Source organism: Anser anser (assembly GCF_964211835.1).
Source record: "Anser anser genome assembly, chromosome: 2".
Lineage (NCBI taxonomy): Eukaryota > Metazoa > Chordata > Aves > Anseriformes > Anatidae > Anser > Anser anser.
The window spans coordinates 129,398,410-129,418,761 of record NC_139721.1 but is presented as its reverse complement, the minus strand read 5'-3'; the positions used below and the strand labels follow the sequence as shown (position 1 = coordinate 129,418,761).

Genomic DNA, 20,352 nt, shown 5'->3' with positions numbered 1-20,352 from the left:
AATATCACATCTTAATTGTTCATTCTGACCAAACAAAAAAAGTCACTGAACCCTTGTTGAGTAAAGAGAGTAACTTGCACTATGAACATACCTATAATTCAGTCTACATATGTCAGGGAAAATTCTGAGATCTCACTTTTCACTAGATGTGTTTCTGAAAAGCTAAGTTATGATAATGATCATTTCATAGGTTCTACATTTAAAACTTCAAATAAATTTCTAATTGTTTAAATCTGCAGCATAAGCAATATGGGCTGCAACATGTCTAACTATACACACAAAAAAACCCTACATTCACACCTTTGCATTAGTTGAAAACCTTGTTAAGAATGATGAAATTAGTCATGGCATTTAACATGCATGCTTTTCTTCATGATGCATATTGAAGAAGGCATGGGTCTTTCACATATAAGCAGAATTGTCATACAAGTTAATGTTTTTGGTGTAATCTGTCATTTTGTTAGAAGAGATCTAATAGTATAATCAAAGCAGTGTTTGTTTTTCTTCAATGGCTGTTCAAAGAAGAACTCAGTTGCCTGAGTTCCTTTTTCATTTTCTTCATGTTCAGTGTAAACATTGTGAAAATAAATGGTTGTGGATTTTCTTCTTTTGTCATTTAAAAAAAAAAAAAAAACACAGAATCTTGAGCTGGTGAGGTTCCTTCTTCCACTTCCTTTTCCCTGTGCTTTCTTTGTCCCATTATACTAAATGGTATGAATTGGAAAAAATGTGAGGGGAATTCCACCTGTTGTAACTAATTTCCTCACAATTCTGTACAGGAATGACACAACAAAAACAAAAATGTGATAGAAGTTACCACCAAGCCATAGATGTATGAAAAATTGAAGATTTGCAGCACAGGTAAAATTTCCAGTATGACCATGAGTTGGAAATACAGTTCTGGAATAGTCGGGAAATGAGGGGTGTCAAGTCATGCTTGCTTTTTGTACAGTTTTGAAATTATATGATATATTTTTGTCATTCATTGCTATTTGAGGTACTGGACTTGTACAGTTTTTTGTATGATTAATTACATTTGAGGTATTATTTTGTTATTTATGAATTGCATGATGTAAACTTTTTCAAATGTCTTAAAAATATTTTCAGTTTTTATCAAATTTATTTTCTCCCTACACACAAACTTGTAGCTGAGAGTCTTCATTTCCCACTTTCAGCAGATATGTCATGCACAAATAAATGTGGTGTTTGTCTTATTTCCCCTGCAGATAGGCATGTAATTGAGCATTTTGAAGCTTAATACTTCTAGTGTCAATACCAGCATTTATTTTTGTGTTTGTTATTATTCACACATGAAAATGTATCTTAGGAGTCACTTCACACTCTCAATACAGTGGTTCATTGGGTTTTGCATTTTCAAAAATTTATTTTATCTATAAATATCTGCCCTGTCAAAAAGAAATCTTCTTGACCCTTGTTTTCTAAGGCTGGACTCTTTGGAAGAGTTGAAGAGGAGTTTCCATGTAGCCAAATGTACTTTCTCGGAGAATTCTCCGGTAACTTTCCGTTCTCATAGACTTCTTGGTCTGAAGGAGTGAAAAGAGCTGTTTTGAAAATATGTAAAGTTTGCCACTTTCCAGCTGTTTCTTACAGCTGGATCTATTGTTGGTACTTAAAATTAAAAGTAGACTGCATTGTTCTGTTTTACTGTTTCGTCTGATTTCCTCCTTAACTGGAAGAGAATTCTTGGTTTTAGGGTGGTTGAAGTCAAGTATCATTAAAATTTCTGTTTTCTTTCAGACTTCCTCTTTGGGAAAAAGCTCTGGGTGGATATTTAGAAACCAAGCACATAGCGTTTCCTCACTTCTATTTTGTTTCTTCAACAGACTTGCTAGCTATTCTTCCAATAGGAACACAGCTGGAACAGGTAAAATTCTTTGCACATTTTTGTACTTCATGTTGTCTATAGAAGGATATATTTCCAGGTTATGATGTGAGAAGATAGTATCATAGTACCTCACCTTTATTTTTGAGAGTTGAGTGTTAATTTACTTATACAAAATAATTTCACATTTCTGAAGAAAGGCAGTAACCATTTCCTGACAGCTAGGAGAGGTACAAGGTCTTCATCAAGGAGAGATTAAACCATCATTCTGAGATATTAGAAATCTTGTGCTGTCTCTTACTGAAAATTTAGCTGTGTATGATTTGAATTTGTATGGATCATAACTTTGCAGGAATTAGAAATGGAAAAGGCCAATAAGATCATCAAATGAATTCTGCTTCTGGTGCTGACTGATCAAATTTCAGAAATGTTATGTGTAGTGGTGATAAGTAAGACTGAGAGATCCATGGTCTTTGTAACGTTGTTAATGGCTTTACTGCTGACCATTAATGTCAGCAATGTTTTTGTAGCTATCCTTGTTTTCTCTCCTTCAACAGTAATTTGTTAGATTTTGTGACATTTTGAGACCAGTTTGTATTAAAACACAGGCATTTTTCATTTCAGAAGCTCTATACTCTACATGCCAGATATATGTACATGCCAGATGATATTCCTGGCCTCAGTGATGATCCAGCTATGGCCATTAATTCTCTGAGTACTAGAGCTATTGGTGTGTCTCAGGCAAAGTTGTTTTAGGAGGGATGAGACATGAAACAGAAGAACTGATATTTTCCCAGAGGATGAATTATTTGATAGGCCTGAATGTTAAGCCTTTTTGGACATGATCGTAGATTCTCCCATCTACTTTACACAACTAAATCTTAGTGACTTGTTTCATCCATTAATTGCTCTATGTTATATATAAGAAGAGCAGCCGGACAATCTTCTGTTCTACTTGTCAGGAATAGACCATGCCAGTGTGTAGACAGTGATCTTCAAAATCTATGGTCTTTGGAGAGGTGTGTTGTTACACAAGGCATTTAGACCTAAATCAACGGTTTTTTTTTGTGAAATAATCACTAACCATAATTAATAACAATTTCAAGACATCTGTTTCATATTGAGCTTAGACCTTCAGTCTCTTTGACAACTGACAATAGTGTCATTAACTCTATTCACTACTTGCTCTGTGAGCGTTTCCACCCAGCTTTTCCCATAAAAACCTCTTATGTAGTAATCATGCAACAGTCAGTGTTGCCGTGTCAGGCTGTGCCACCAGAGGAATCAGAAATATTCTTCTTATTTGTTTCATTGCCATAAGTGTTCTAATGTTATCAAAATACCATTTAAAAAAAAATCTATTGTTTTTAAAACTTACAATTGAAGTGCTGTTAATCACCCCACCATTTGGTGCATTTTACTTGCTACAATCAATTGAATGTGAAGAAACATTTTCAAGAGCATGTAGAGGAATCTACAAATACTGCCTTTGGAATGTACAGCAGAGAAAAGGGGCATGTTCCTTTCCGCGAAGAGTGTGGTTGCAGTGGTCAGGTACATTGAGTTATATGAATTTTAGTTCATGAATTTTCCCTTCTTTGGGATGTAGATTAAATAGACACTTAGACTGGCATAAAATGTCACTTTTTAAAATGGAAACTTTAAAAAAAATCATAATAAAAAATTACAAATATCTTTTCCAAATTTCAAAATATTGTTATCATTATTACATTGCTCAGAGCTGCTTAATAAACTACTAACTTAATAAATAATCTAGTTGCCCTTTGTGTGGAAGCTTATAAAGAAGTGTAGAGAGTTAAGTGTTTAGGAGCAATCAAAAAAGAAAAATTGTGCTGAAAGCCACAGAACGTTGAACCCATACTAATAGTTCGTACTAATGAACCCTATAGTTAAATGTTATGTTCCTCATACTTCTCTCTTCTGCATTTCCATAACAATTTCAGTTCTCCTCCTCTCTAATCCTTTAAGGCACACCTCTCCAGACCTCAAGCTCTCTCCCATGTCCCCTATCAGCTGAACATGGGTTTAGCTGTTTTTGAGCCTCATGTTTGCTAATTGGCCAGCCAGTATGCATACTAACTGGGTAGTGGTAGGTCAGAAAGAACAGATCAGCAGCTTTTGAGACAATAACTTATTGTTCTCACAACAGTGCTGAATGGATAAGCATTCACATTGCATAAAATTGATGTTGCATGTAGTTCTAATGATTGATTGTCTCAGCAGGGAAGCCAGAGATTGAATGGGCAAATATATGCAGCTTGCCTCTTAGAGATAGTTTCTCCAAGACACAGCTACGTTTGAGTGCCTGGAGACATAGGAAAGACTGTATTGTCTGTGTTTACTCTGTCTCTGCAGAACAGAAAAACTTCAGGCTTTTATATTTGGAGCTCTAAGACAGTAGGTCTGTGTGCTTCAGTCAAATGGATATGTAAAGCAAAACAATATCTGGTATCCCAGTAATTGGGAAAGGCTCCTCAGAATTAAATCCTACTGAAGAAGCAGTGTGGAAAGAGAAAATGGGGAAAAAAAGAAGAAAAGCAAACAAACAGAAAAACTCTCAGTTCAAGCTTGTAAAAAATGTTGATACGAAGAAAATCTTTTGTAAGGATTAAAAAGATGAGCTTCCTATTTTGTTAATATAAAACATAGCATTTATGCTATGTGAGTAGATTTATGCTTTTTTTTTTTTTTTTTCCAAAGATAGAGTCTTGGTTGCAACACCTTGGTGAAACTGTATGCAAAAACAGTGCGTCTCTTCATCAGTAAGGTGATAGTGGCCCATGAAGAAAAGCAGAGAGAACTTCTTGACTACTCAGGCTAGGTTGCACTTACCTGTTCAAAAATCTGGTGGGTTTGAGATGTAGAAATGGCATTCACTAGGCTGGAAGAGGGTTTGGAATCAGCTCTGAAGGATTACCACAAGAAATAGTTATTGATATCTTCTTTTTGCTTAATTCAGGGAAAATTAACACAGTGTGAAAATGGTCTCATAAAAAGATATTAGTGGCATATTTAATAATTTTAGTCTTATAGTAAATTAACTGCTACTAGCATTACGGGAAGGAAAAAAAAAAAGAAAAAGAAATAGGCCTTTTGCTTCAGTTTTTGTTATCTCATGGGCCTTTTGAGTACATCTTTGTTGCTGGGTTTTCCATGGGACCATTCTGAACTGAGATGAAAGGTAAAAGCAAAGACTACCAGAGTTCATCCATGTTAGTGTAGCAAGAACAAAGTATGAAAGCAGTACAGATATAAATATTAAACCCATGTATTTGTTTAAGGAAGCAGAAACTGTTGTTTTTCTTTGAATCAAACCAAAGAGTTTACTTGTAATATTATTTATTTTAGTCCCGCTTCAGAAGAGTAGCTTCTGCTGTTTGAATTTTGTTTCACCTTTGCTTACCTCTGCTTCCTTTGAATACTTAAGTAGTCTGGTTTTCTTTACCAACTTAGAAAATCTGCCACATTGGAAATACAAATCGGAAAGACACCTGTAAGGAGAGGAAAATCTGATAGAGGTATCTAAAATTATCCCAATAATAGCGGAGATGGACAAAGATTCGTCTTTTGTTCAGTGTCTCTAATATAAATGTAAATAGGCACTACCTGAAACTATTAGGCAGCAGAGTTTTTGTTTTTTTTTTTAAAAAAAAAAGAAACACCTTCACACAGTGTGCAGTTTAAAATACAGAACAGTTGGCTACAGAATGACACAAGTATAAAAAAAGGTCAAATAAAGGGTTAGTCATATTTCAGTTCAGTTCATGGCTATTAAATATGATGATAAAATTGGTAGAGTGGTTTGTGGGGTGTGTTTTTTTTCCACTGGTTTGAGTTTGGACAGTTTTTGTTTGTTTTTGTATGTGTTTATTTTGTTTTTGTTGTTGTTTTGTTTTAGTAAATCCTGTCTGATGTGTCTGTGTGTGGGGGGAAATATACGGCATATATTCCCAGGATATCCATCTCCTGGGCTTGCTTTTTTTATGCTTCTTTTTAAAAATAATTTCTGCTAGCTTCTATGAAAGACAAAGGGTGATCCACAATGAACCTTTGTGTGATGCAGCAAGGCTATGTTTCTGTGGTTGCTGCTGGTTCTGTGACTTCAAGCAGAGCACAGCACTGTCTCACATTGTCTCTGCTTCCTGACTGGACGTAGTCAGTGCTGGGGACTTTAGGACTTGTTCTGCTTTAAAAAAGGTGGGCAAGGAATGATAATCTGGACCTCTGCAGATGACATCTTCCTGCCATAAAGAAATGGAGCTCTGGTGTGTTTAAAACAAACAAACAAAAAACAGATACCTTTTGGGATACTAGACAGTTTCATTCCAAGTGTCGCTACTGATGTATCCTTTATAATTGCATTGGTACTTCCATCATGATATGATACAGAAAAATAAGAAGCCCAATGAAATTATCTGCTGGTTTTATTTTTGTAAGCATTTTCAAAATCTTTTAGGATTTAGACTAGGATTCTTAAGTAACTAATTTTCTGTAACTTGGTCCTGATAGGAGCTTGGGGATACTTTGAATTCAATTGCATCTCAGCAGAACTTCTGTTGGTGGTGGCAGTACAAGTAAAGATGATTCAGAATGTAATTAGGGACAAGAAAAAGAAGTATTTTTTCATTGCTTTTTTTCTTTTGTCCTTTACAGACCATGAATACTGAATCAGTAAAATCTTGCAAATTTCATCTGAAGTCTTTTGTAAATGCAATAAGGGAGTAGAGAATAACATTAAATCACCCGTGTAATATACTACGTCAACATAACTTCCTCTTCAAGATGTAGTAATAAATGTGAGTAACCTCCTGGCCCTACAGGAATGCAATTAAAGCTTTGCTGTTGAAATTCTGGTCTTGTTCAAGTCCTGCCATGTAAAATCATTGCACAGTATGGGCCAGAAATTTGTTGGGGTTCATTTTTTCAAGAAGTCTCAGGTTCCAGGGTTTCCCAGTGTTTTTGAGACAGGCCTTTTGTTTCCACTGTACCACATCATTCTCCTTCCTCTGCTTCTTTTCTGCAGTGCTGTCTCCTGGCCTTTTCAAGACCACCTCATCCCTGCCAGTCTCAGTCCTGTTTTATTGGCAGGCTCAGAGAGTTTATGGACTTGTGCTCTACACTTGCTTTCATCTTCAGTTCTGGCAGCTGCCTTGGCTCTATTGAGTGAGTGTACCTCTGTCCTGTACCATGTGAAGAACTGACCTCATTATATTTTCCTCAGAGAAGCAACCATCAGAATTTTCCTTTTTTACTCTTGTTCTTTGCATTTATAATGCATGTTTAAAAAGTTAGTTCCTTCTATATACGTATTTCAGCTGTAGGCACTCTTTGTTGCTCTAACTGTACAAACTTTTCTATCCAAATTATATGCTGGACAGTAGAAAGACAGGTTACTAAAAGCCGGTGCCCACCAGAGAATTCCCACTATGTTTCCTCTGCTAGCATAAACTTTCCTAAGCGTTTGCTTTTGGCCCTTGTGAGACATGATCTTGGGAAAGATGAACCTTTGTCATCTGATGACTGGTTTTGTATTATGCACTTGTTTACATCTAATCCAACAGTAAATATATGTGTGTGTATATATATATATATATGTAAAGGTAACAAAGATATTCCTTAGGCAAACCATTACACTGAAATCATCAGTTAGAACATTTATCACTATGAACCCAGGATATGCACATACCTGTGAGCACTAAAATGTACATACACACACAAGAATGTTTGCTGTCTAGTGGTAGGGATAGATTCCATAGATGGGAATCCTTACAGCTGGTTTAACCTAGTAAATTAACTACTTGTGTAAGTGCCTAGCTATCACATTCTGCCATGAGCATAGGTATGCCTACACAGATGTTTTGTGACTACCAGTTCCAAGTGAAGCCGTATGCTTTCCTAGTAAGCTACTGAATGTGTGATTGGTGAGAAGCTGTGAAAAGTATGGTACACAGCAAACAATTTCATATGCTTTTGGACACTGCAGGACAGCCTGTTATCTCTTTCTTAAAGTGCATATTTATGCCTTATATCTTAACGCCAGTCTCTCAAGGAAAAAAGTTTAGATTTTAAAAGATCTGACTATGTTTTGCAAGTTGCACTCAGTGAGTTAATATCAAAATGGTGTTCTGGGACTGAATTAATGATGCCAATTTATTCCAACAAAGTGTTGGAGCTGTGCTTTAAACTATGTGATGATGGTCTTTGACTTAAACAGTGCAGAGCTTGCTTAAAAAGAAGTTGTAACTTGCCTTGTTACTTGAAATCTATGCTCTTGCCTTGCTTTTCACTGATTTAACCAAGACTTGAGAACAATTTGATTCACTGAATTGATTTCTCAACATATTGAAGTTCAATAGGGCAAGCTGCAAGGCATTGTCAGGCTGTCTGGAGAGGCATGAGTATAGACGTGATATCTGGGATTGCTTTTCTGAGCAGTAAACCCCTTTGATTTTTAAAAGATAGAAACCTAGGGCAGAACTGGGCCTCACATTAGTGCTTCTGTGAGCAAGCTGAAATGGACGCTACTTTCTTATCTATTAAAATAGACCAACATTTTGGTATTTGTATTATTTTTGCTTTACCTATGACACCATACTCCTTCGTGCTTTCACAGCAGAAAGACACAGAAGTCTGCTAAAGTTGGAAAGCTGTTTGCTCAGGCACATCTCCTCTCACCAACCAAACATCCTGCTTCAGATGGCAGGGCTGGGCGGCAGCAGCAATTAGCTTTCTTGTTCTTTGGACCTAAATTTATAACAAGCAGGAAGCAACATCTGCTTATAAGGAGGAGGTTAGGATTTGAATTCATCTGCCTCTGCAAAGACTGTCACTAGAGAGGTTTCCATCAGTCCTCTCTTTATCCCAAGCAAGGTGGGGCAAAGCTCTGCTCCTAGCAAAAGGATTGCTTTTTCTTCAAATGCTCTGTACTCATTTTCTGAGGTGAAATCCTCCTAATCCAGATGACCTTAATGTCGTGAACCTTGGGGGATCTTTCCCCAGCTGTAATAGGGTGCGAGACACAGCAACATAGATGTAGCAGTAGCTGAGCTCTGAAGGATGCAGCTAGCATGCAGCGTTGCTACAGCATTCTGAGTAAGGCCAGTTGTAAACCGGTCTTATAAGACCCTTAAGTTGGGTCTTAGCAAAAATTGGAGGGACAATATCTTTCCCCACAAGTGCTTTTAGTGAATTATATCATTAGAGTTGTATTTTTGTTCCAGAAGTTTGAACTAATGGTTAAATTAAGGGGAGAAAAAATAAAAAAATAAAAAAGGAAGAAACAAACAAACACTGGAACCTCCAAAGGCAAACACAACCTTGTATAAGAGCATTAAACAACCCCCAAAATCCAAGTCCTTTTAAAAAAAAAAAAATATGGCCATTTCAGCAATGGCAGGGTGTAGCACCTGACTTCCAGACCCTGCACAGCTCCTGGCAATATCTTTTGGTCCTTCACGGCAAGTGACACTGCAGCAGACTGCCTGCTTGAAGTATCCCTAGTACCTGTCTTGCAAGCCCTGCATTTCTCAGCTGCCTCCTTTGTGTACAGCAATGTTACTGAATGCTAACAATCAACGGTTCCTAATTAGCTCCTTTTGCTTTGAAGTAAGGTCCTTGTTAGCTTTGACTGACACTCTTAATTGTGACTCTCTTGAGCTCTGTTTTTAAAAATGTTTGCACACATCAGTCATTTGATTTAAGTGACTTATTCTTACCATGTTTAAGTACTAATCTGTGTATCTGGATTACGGGGTTTGTTTTCTTCCTTAGACCCTGTGCCATGGTTGTCCCTGACATTGAACTGATCTGTGAAATTTTGTTGGTTGTTGAAGGGTTTATTGATGTGTGCTTATTAGCCAGCAAGTTTAGCACCTTGTATACTCTCTGCAGGGAACTGTTCTCTAAACAGGTGAGGGTCTCTTTGGGCTTCTGGGTTTGCTATGTGTTAATTAACACGTATTCACTTGGAAACAGTGTAGCTGGACATTGTATAATAATTGTGGTGTGGTTTATTTTATTTTATTTTAATTATATGGTCTTTTTATTTTTAAGACACTTTAAATCACATGCCCATCCCTACTTTAGCATCAGATATGAATTTAGAATAAAGTGCCCTTTTCTCTGATCTTGGTACATTTGTAATGCATTAATTTCATGTTTAAAAAATTGTAAATTGCTGCCTAGTACCTGGGATGGCTGAACTAAACTGTGTTGTTGTTTTTGTATTAGAAAAAAAAAAAAAAACCTACCTCTTGGAGAAGAGAAAAACTTTAAAGCAGGGTAGGAATTATTATGAATAACAATTAATTTATTCTGTTTGGGTGAATGTTTGTTTAAACTTTTGCCAGTGAATACAGTGGAGGATTGTTTAAAAAAAAAGAAAAAGAAAAAGAAAAAGAAAAAAAAGAAAAGAAAATAAAGCAGTGCTAAGTAATTATTATCCTAGGAAGAATTTATATTCAGAATAGCTATCCTAAAAATCTACATTTTTTTTAAGCCCTTCCCTCACCATATGTTTCTAAGTTGTTTTTAGGCTGAATAGCTACCTGTGTCTCTTGTCCTTTAATTTTGGTGTTTGATGTAAAATATGTTGCTAGTCTACCCAGTCTTCTCTTTTGGAAACAGAAAAGTACTGTTAACATCAGGTCAAATTAGATGTTTGGCAGCAATTTTTCTGCTTTCCTTGTTTCATCATGGAGGCATAGTACTATTGAATACAATACTTTAAAATATAGTGGAAGATATATGAGGATGTAGTTAAATACAGCCTGTGAGTAAGTGCTGCGAATGACTAATATAAAGGACAGCTTCCCAAGAAAACTCAATATTTGACATCATTTCTTCGTAGTTCCTACCCACAGCTTACCCCTGTGATAGAAAAATAAGACATCGAAGTGACCTGAACCTAAGGATTAATAAGTTATTGAGTTTTTTAGAGTGCACCCTGACATCTTAAACTTGAGCCAAGTAAATGCTCAATCTGCGAGAAGAGGAAGGAGACATATTGCATCTGCGCTGGAAGAACAGTGTGTCGCCTCCTTCTGAAATCCAAACCTCCAGAGGAGTCAGCTCCTTGTGGCTGTAAATGATGTCTATTAGTGTGAGATTGTCACTGGAGGAATCAAGGTGGAAATGCATCCAAAAGTTCATGACATCACATTCTCAAAGTATCATCCTGGACATTTTACTTCTGGTGCAAATCTGGTGCCATGTAAAGATAGACGGCATATTAACAATTTGATAGATATACATATTTCACCTTTTTATGCTTTTACTTTGCTAGACTTCCAACACTGGCATAAAAACACTGCAAGGCTACAGCATAAACAGGGACCAAAAAGGTGTCACTTTAAACTTAGTGTTTTCTTATACATTAACACTGGGTTTATTTTCCTGTACTAACAAAATTCATTAAAATATTTTTCCAGGACCACTGTGACTGGGGACTTCATGCTATCAAGTCAGTTCTGGTAACTGCTGGCTTACTGAAATGGAGAAACAAGAACAGACCTGAGGATCAGGTACAACCTTCATTTAAAAGCGTACAGGAGTAGGAGCTGTTCCTGGTGTTCTCTCTTTGAATAAAACCAGAATCCTAAAAAGAGAAGGGTTTAATGCTCTTGTGATCTGTGGCTTCCCATCCTTTTCCAGGTGCTTATGTGAGCCTTAAGAGACTTCAATTTGCTTAAAATAGTGACAGATGATATCTCAGTTTTCATGGGCCTGATCAGTGACCTGTTTCCAGCTCTGGATATTCCAGGGATAAGGAACCTGTAATTTGAACAGATGGTTAAACAATTTACCCTGGAGCTTGACTTGTAGCCTGAAAAGAGCTTTATTCTCCAAGTAAAAGAATTCATTGCCTTTAATTATTCCCCTTAAGAGTTTCAATCAAAATAATTGCAAATGGGTTGTATTAGACATGAAGGTTATTTTTGAGTATGTTACACTATTGATAAGGCATCCTCAAATTCTCGGTATTTCAAAGGCATTTTGTCATGGCAGTACAGGAACTCAGTATGATAAATATATCCATAAGGAAAATATATCTTTTCAAAAAGGCTGTCTCCACTGACAAGCATGTTTGTTTACTGCACCAAGTCTTCTACACAATAGCTTAGCAAATGTTGGTGACTATTTATAGGGGGGGAAGAAGGAAAAAGAAAACAAAACATATAAATATGAAGATATAGATTTGGAATGTGTGATTACCTGTGTTTTTTTCCTGTGTGTTCTGCTATTTCTGTATAATAAAATGCATAATTAAGAGTAAGAACTCTATGCTTACTGAAAACATGCATGTGATTTTATACTCATAAGTATTACTCATCTATAAGCTAAACTGAAACACTAATTTTAATTTAAATTACAGACAGGTTGAAAAGGTGAAACTTAGAGATATTGAAACACCGTTTTGGTACGGACCAAATAAACTGTGGTTATTTGGACTACTAAGGAAGTACTTTCCCACTGTCCTTCAAACACCATCTACATCTGAGGTATACAATAACACACAGCTATCCTTTATTAGGCTTTTTTGGAAACTGTAATAACCAAGCAGGTTAAATGTGACCGTCCTCAGGATTTATAAGGGACTTTCTGCTCCAGTCTATATTGTTCCTTTATCCTGACAACAGGGACAAAAGACAATAAGCTATACCTTGGAGTATTGTGAACTTTCCAATCAGTCTTCTTTAGGGTGTTCTGATTTCTGCTAACTGGGCGAATCAGATAACCAATGAGGAACATGAACTCACTCCTATTATACTTCAGAAAGTCAGTGTGGATGCTCTTCACCAAGACAGAAATTTATAAGCAGCCAGACTCTTTCCATTCGGCTTCTCACAGAACTAATTCTTTGGAAGAAATATTAATTTAGTGGGCTAATATTATATTTTACCAAATTATACGTGCACAACTGTTCTAACTTTGGAATGCACTCTGCTGAAGTGATCCTCTAAAGTGACGGCAAATTTGTGGTAACTCTTCTGTATCCCTGGTTTGGCACAATATTGGAGTGTATAGGTGTATAGCAAAATGATAAGATTTGTTCTCACTCATTGAAGTAACTACGTTTATTAAAAAAAAAGAAAAAAAAAAAAGCCAGCTCTCTTCCCATTTTGTGGAAGGCAAATGTTGTTGCTTGATGCAACATCGCTACAGCAGAGATAAGTGCTGAGAAGGTCTAAGTTCCTATTTCCTGTTAAAGGGAATAGGAAGGAGAGGAGAGAGAACTTTTGTGCACACTTCCCTCCCTTTGTTAAGAGGACAACAGGAGAGCAAAGGGTCTCACTATGTATCCCTCCTGTGTGGTAGGCTGTTCAACTGGAAGAGCAACTGGCAGTGTGTCACTCCATGTTTGCTGCTGGAAATGCAGGGACTGGAAAGAGCAAGGTACCTGCCGACCTACACAGTGGGTTTTTGATTTCACATTGCAAAGAAATTGCCTTGGTTCTTGCAGAAAACATTCTGCAGGATGATGATCTTTGTTTTAGGCTGTTGTATGGTAACATGCTGTTCAGGCCATCCAGTCAGCCACGTGGTGTGCAATGCCAAAACTCAAATGTACAATTTGCTCGTAACATTTTATATGTTGTTTGCAAATACCAAAGGAAAATTAATTGTGGCAGCAAGTAATGAGCATGATATTTGACAGATAGACTAAGTAATACATTGTTCTGGAAGGAGAAGCAGGATGATTTAATTAGACTTCTAGACAGAAATAGTGGAATATTTTGCCAAAACACTAGACAAGTATTTCTTATAGTGCCTATTTCTTATAACGCCTATTCTATAATGCCTATTTCTTATAATGCCTATTCCTGTTACAAAATTTTGACCGGTATGAGGTTTTCTTTCCTTTTGAACATTTTCTGTTAGAGGAGATAGACTGTGGAGTGCAGCTGTATCAAAATGGGATTCTCCCTTGCAGTCATGGAATCACAGAATCATTCTGGTTGGAAAAGACTTCTGAAATCACCTGGTTCAACCTTTTAATCTAGTACTGACAAGTCCACCACTAAACCATGCTACTAAGTTCTACATCTACATGTTTAGACTTAATGGAAATTAGGTTTAATGTCATTAGGCTTAATAGAAATTTGGGGCTAAACTAGCACAGAGGCATGAGTAAATGAAGGTGAACAGTTGACTGAGTGTAGGCATTTGCAATCAGATACCCAGTTTAGAAAGGAATGCAAAAATTCCTACTGTGTCAAAATTGACACTAATGCACAGCCTCTCCATCCCCTTTAGGTGCTGAAAACTGCATTACACCTACTTGAACATGCAACAAAAGTCCATTTGGAATGGCCTTAACCCAAAAGCTCTGACAACTGATGAACTGTTTGGTTTTATACACAGTGCAACACAAGAGCAAAAAGATCACAGAATTGAAGGGGTTGGAAGGGACCTCGAAAGATCATCGGGTCCAACCCCGCTGCCAAAGCAGGTTCCTTAGAGCAGGCTGCCCAGATAGGTGTCCAAACGGGCCTTGAATATCTCCAGAGAAGGAGACTCCACAACCTCCCTGGGCAAATGGCACATGTCCTTCTTATTAGGACCTGTTCCTAGAAACATAGTTCTCTATCAAAAATAGGCAATGCCAGAATTCAAGAAGGTGTTAGAGACTGAATTATTGTGTTGGCTTTTTTTCTGTGTTTTAATGCAATATGATGTGAATGCAGAGCACTGGTAATTGTGGAAAGACTGGAGGCAGGACAGGATGCTAGTAGACAGAAAAGTACTAAACTGAATGATGCTGATTCAGCTGCCAAAGAGGGCGGGTTATTTTCTCTCCAGACCCATGAAGCCTTCTGTATCTCACCAATATTGTTAAGACTAATGACATACTCTTCTGTAGCCAAAACAGAGATAGGTCCTTATTATATAAAATTGTCCTGGTTTCAGTTAGGTTAGAGTTAATTTTCCTCCTAGTAGCTGGTAGGGTGCTATGTTTTGGACTAGGATGAGAAGAGTGTTAATAACACCCTGATGTTTTAATTGTTGCAGAGCAGTGCTTACACCAGGCCAAGGACTTTTCAGCTTCTCGCTCTGTCCTGCCAGCGGGCAGGCTAGGGGTGCAGCAGGAGCTGGGAGGGGACAGACCCAGGACAGCTGACCCAAACTGGCCAAAGGGGTATTCCATACCATCTAACGTCACGCTAAAAAAATATATAGGGGTGGCTAGTTGGGGTGGAGAGCCAGCTGCTCAGGGATAGGCTGGGCATCGGTCAGCGAGTGGTGAGCAATTGCATTGTGCATCACTTGTTTCGTACACATTATTATTAGTAGAACTATTATCATTATTATTATTTTCCTGTCTTAATAAACTGTCTTTATCTCAACTCACAGGCTTCACTTTCCCGTTTCTCTCCCCCATCCCAGAGAGGGAGGGGGGAGGGTGAGTGAACGGCTGTGTGGTGTTTAGCTGCTGGCTGGGTTAAACCACAACAAAAATGCAGTTATTCTGCTGTATCAAGAGTTCACTGAAAATATTTTTTATTTTACTATGAATAACCATTTACTGAGCAAAGCATGGTTTTCTTATGCTACATAAACTTCTTGTTTCAGTGATGCATTAGGAATCCTGAAGTTCTAATTGCTGTACGGAGCTATTATTCAAGCACTAAAGTGATGAGATTTTGTTGAAATACAATTTACAGTGGAAATTATATTCTGCTGTCTTTTCTTCTGAGAGAGCAAACTAATATTAACCATGAGGGGTCAAAATGGTTAGTTTTGGATGGGGATGTTAATTCCATGGGGATTGAGTCACTCAATACTGTTATAGATGATAACAAGGTGAGCAATTGGGAAGCAAGTGCACTAGATTCTTCTCTATCTGTTTTCCCCTTTCTTTATTTTTCTGAAGACAGTTTTTTTTTCCATTCCTTTCATTTCTTTTGGTTTTCACTGTTACTAAGTGATGCTTCGGCATCTGAGTAATACATTGCTTGCCTCTATGTACAACAAAAAGTCTTCAAGTTTCCTACATATACTGTAAGGCTCATTGTGCCTCCTAGTGTATAAATTGATGTAATTCAAGTTGTCAATCATAAGTTTATTGAAACCAGCATTTGGGAAACCTTCCAGTAAAACAGATGGAAGATTTCATGGATTAAGTCCTCACATCATTGTAGCAAGGAAGGCTAGCATTAGGAAATCTAAGTCAGTTTAAGAACTAACAGTAGTATCTAGACTTTTTATTCTCTTCTCATTAATTACACAGTGAAACCAATTTTGTTGTATGGTCAAAATGCTGCAATGTAATTAAATCCAAATCTAAAATCTAAATGTAACTTTCGAATGATGATTGTAGTTTGGTCCATTCTATTAAGTTTTCCTCTTTTAAGAACTTAAGCCCATCTCCGTGTGGTGACCTTCTCAGGTTACTCTGAAAGGTGCCTGTCTGGGGCTATCTGCATAGCCTGACTTTAGCTAATGAACAGAAAGTGTCATTCCCAAGGGAAGTTTTGGAGCACCCAAATTTAGGCTCCTCCTCTTAATCATTTTCTGTTTCTTTCTATTGACATTGAGAAAGATTTAGCTTCTCCTGCTTTTAGCGGCCTTCAGGAGTACTCTCATTGGTGAAGCAGGCTAATCTTCTTTTGAATGGATTAAACTGTGGAAAAACACAAGATCAAGTAAAACCTTTTGAACTTGTCCTCCTCTGTGTTTCTGAAGCAAAAACCATAGCCATGTTTGAACAAACTTTATTTAGCTGCATTTGAGATGTACTGATTCTTTCCAGGTTCTGAGCCTTACAAGCAAAGAATGTGTGCTGGTGACTCCATCAATGTAGCTACTGTTTGAGGTGCACCATTTAAAAGCTGCAGCCACAGCTACAGGATCCAGAGCTGGCCTCCTCTGTCTGAACACACAGGACCTGAGCTGGAATCCGTGAGTATCTGATGACATTAGTTAACATTTTTAAGATACATCCTGAAGATTAATAGGAGTAGACATTATTATTTTACTATGATAATAGGGGGATGAATTAGTTGAAGGGTTATGTAAATTGTTAAATACAGTTTGGAAGATTTCAGCATAAGTTAAGTGTTTTATTTTTCCCTCTTATCCAGAGTGCTCAGTAAGTAAATAAATTGGCTAGTGTTTCCTGTCCCTTTTAATAATAGTTGCAATCTTTGATACTGTTAAGGACATTATGGTTTACATCATCTTGGTTTTCTTTACCTCCTACCCCTTTTGATTGCAGTACTCCTCTTTTGACTTTTTATATGTGTGTTTTATTCAAATTAATCACAACAACAATTTTTTTAAAGAACATGGGTCTCCATGTATAAAAGGGAATTTAGTTGCTAAAAACACAATACATTAATTTAAGCAGTACAGTGTGATCTTTTCCTTTTGTCTTTTGTTGAGCTAAACCAAAACAGTTGTACAAATTTTAGTAAAAAGGGAGTTGAATATTTTCAATCAGTGTTTTTATTTTCAAGCAGCATTACTGCAGTTTCATGACAAAAATTGATTTTTCAGCACTCCAATACGTCATCAACGTATCATCAATTTTAGTTCTAGCTATCCATTCTTAGAGTAGTGTGTCAGGACAACTGGAAAAGCCTTCAGTGCACATGTTTCCCAGAGAAGTCTTGTCAGTAGGAGAATTTAATTAAACAGCTTGAGTTGCTTCAAGCTGCCCACCTAGGGGGTCAGAATCAGAAGACTAGTATGGACATGGAGAGGCAATATGATCTCTCACAGCAAACAGGAATGTAGAGATGGAAACAGTAGGCAACAAACTGTTCAAGCAGAATAGCTGTGAATGAGTAAATAATTGGTTTAGGCAGTGTTTGACTAACACTTTGTGAGCACAAGTAGGGGATAAAATTGCCTAATCCTTTCGAATAGAGACAGTAAGGCATGTGGCTGCTAACCCGAAACATATGTTATAGTTAGCATAACGAAAAGGACTTTTAGGCCTTTGATTGTGATAGGAACTAGCAGATGAGAAGAGTTACATTTTTATTATAATTGTCTTCAACTGTACTCAGCCAGACTTTTCAGATAGCCTGGGTTTTATACATACGACTGTAGATGTCTGCAGTGCCAGTCACGTTGAATTTGGTTGTCACATAATCATTGGTCTTGGGTACTACTTACACATTGGTATTTTAAGCATTTTTTTCTAAAACCACAGAAAAAAATATGGAATCCTTGGTCCCACCTGCTTTTTGTTGTCTGGCCCTCTGAAAGCAGGAGCAAACCATCATCTGGTTCCTTCTCCCTGCCCTCCCTAGAATAAAGGATGTAGTCAAGGAAAATGGGTATAACTATATGTCAGTATACTCAGCTGTCAAAGCAGCTCTCAGAAATACAGTAGGACGATGGCATTCACATGAACAAATAAAAATATTGTAAGACTGGTGACACCTATGTGTCACAAACTACTGCACTGGGTGTGCATTCAGTTAAAGGTGGTTACATACAGTTTTCAAAATTCAACAAATCAATTTACATTTCAAATCCAGAGGGAAGAAATTTTGTTTTTCAAATTCTCCCTCATTAAATTGGAAAACAACTTTTTGTTTGTTTGTTTTGAAAGTATGTTGCCAGCTGGATAGAATAAAGGATACACCAATCCAAAAAGGCTAACAGGACTGTTCTCTTTGGTAAATATGTGCCTCCTTACTTGGAACAACTCAAAACAAACTCTAAAACTGTTGCTCGTATTCCTGAAAATATTATGGTACATGTAGGCATTAGGATTAAAGCTATTTATTTTTTAAGGAACAATATTTCTGAAAACAGTATTTCTGAAACATCCATTGAGCACGTGGCCCTATGCAGAAAAAAATAAACCTTTATTTATTTATTTATTATTATTATTATTATTTAAAATTACTATAAATATGATAGGTATGTGAGGTGAAGCTTAGAGACGCAGTACTGAAGTATGGCACATACTTGTGAGTGGAGAATTAGAAAGCATGAACTATTAGTAAACATTTAATTGCCTCATGGGGGCATTTAGTTAGTTTTGCTCTTTTTTCAGTATGATTCACATACAGTATTCTCAAGTGCTTTACAGTGTTTTGATTACATTATTTTTTAGGTCTTTTTAAATGCTTAGATAAGTAGGAATTTTCCTTGGGGGGATTAAAAGTTGATGGATATAGAAACATAGAGCTGCTGATCAGAAGATGTTATGCGTTATCGGCTATCCCGAAATAAGATTTTTTTGTTGTAGTATAATATTTGGTAGGAAAATATAGAGCTTGGAAAAGAAAGCTGTATAAGGCAGTGAAGGTTTTAGGTGCTCAGAGTAAGTAAGTAAAGTTAAACTGTTGCCAACTGCTTGCTGAAAGAGTTTTAGGTATGCTGAATGCCAGACCTAAAAGTAAATGAAATATTAATTGAAAAATTAAACAAAATGCCTGTTGCACCAACCTTTTGTTTCTCTTACCAGTTTTTGAGACACCAGAACTCTGTAAAAGTTGAGAAGGAATTGACACGTTTCAGTTAAAACCTGATTTCAAAATTTTCCTACTACAAAAAATTGAGTACAAATTTTCAGGTAGAAATACTATGAACAAAAGAAATAATCCAGTAGAACATTCTGTTCCAGTAATTATGTTTTCAAATGAAAGAACAGTGTATCCCATTTCATTGCTTTTAGAGTTCAGTCCTAGGCATATATGGAGAAAAACAGAAATCAAAGTTGGCTTTTAAAACTAAACTGCGTTGTGCAAGTGGTTTTGTTTTTTCCTTTTCAATTTCAGCTAATTTTTGTTCTCACAGCTGAGGTGGCACCTCTCAAATGTTTTACTGATGTACTTTTAACAGGCAAACCGGTCCTGCTTGTTGGAAATCCTGGAGTAGGACAAACTGTTTGTAGGCAATAGTCTTTGGAGAGATCAGCAAGGCTAACATTCCTCTCAACTGCTATACACCATCAGCAATGCTACAAAGTAAGTTCCATGCAGATGCAAGAATCTTATCTTCCCTCAAAGGTGAAAAGTTTTGTAGAGTTGTTATTATTGAATACAGCTGTTTTTCAGGATGGTGGATTGCAGAGGGCAGCAAAGAATTGAATGGCCATGGCCTTCCTACCTGTATACCCAGTTGAAAATTTCTCAGTTCCTGTCTCATGCATTACTGCTAGTGAATCAGATTGTCACTAGGCTTAAAAAGTATTAAATCCACAAATGTCTACTGAATAACTTTTTACCCTGCTTTTTCATTCCTGCCTTCTGTTGATTACTTCTATATTCAGGTTGGATAAGCAAACACTGCTTTCAGTTTACTTTGTAACTTAGTTCATTCTTTGAAGCGTTTCCAAGTTCATACTAAATTGTAATCCTACATTAACACAACTTAATAACCTTTCTACCCCCAAAATGGAGAGATCTGAAGAAATCTGATGTGCCTCAGAGAGAGATCATAAGTGAATATAAACTGTCAAAACTTCTTTAATGGAGAAACAGCCTTAGAAAGTTTTCAGATATTCCTGTTTTGGTAAGGATTGT

The 20,352-nt window shown here is 36.8% G+C and overlaps 1 protein-coding gene across 1 annotated transcript in view; it reads left to right on the top strand.

Annotated features, from left to right (window-relative positions):
- The window catches only part of DNAH11 (dynein axonemal heavy chain 11), a 139,143-nt gene that overhangs the window by 31,897 nt on the left and 86,894 nt on the right, over positions 1–20,352 (top strand). The window contains exons 8-16 of the mRNA XM_083822446.1: positions 780–861; positions 1,759–1,885; positions 6,518–6,660; positions 6,888–7,027; positions 9,635–9,773; positions 11,293–11,385; positions 12,237–12,363; positions 16,617–16,765; positions 19,670–19,794. The gene's annotated coding sequence lies outside the window, so the exon portion shown is untranslated. The remainder of the gene's footprint in view (positions 1–779; positions 862–1,758; positions 1,886–6,517; positions 6,661–6,887; positions 7,028–9,634; positions 9,774–11,292; positions 11,386–12,236; positions 12,364–16,616; positions 16,766–19,669; positions 19,795–20,352) is intronic.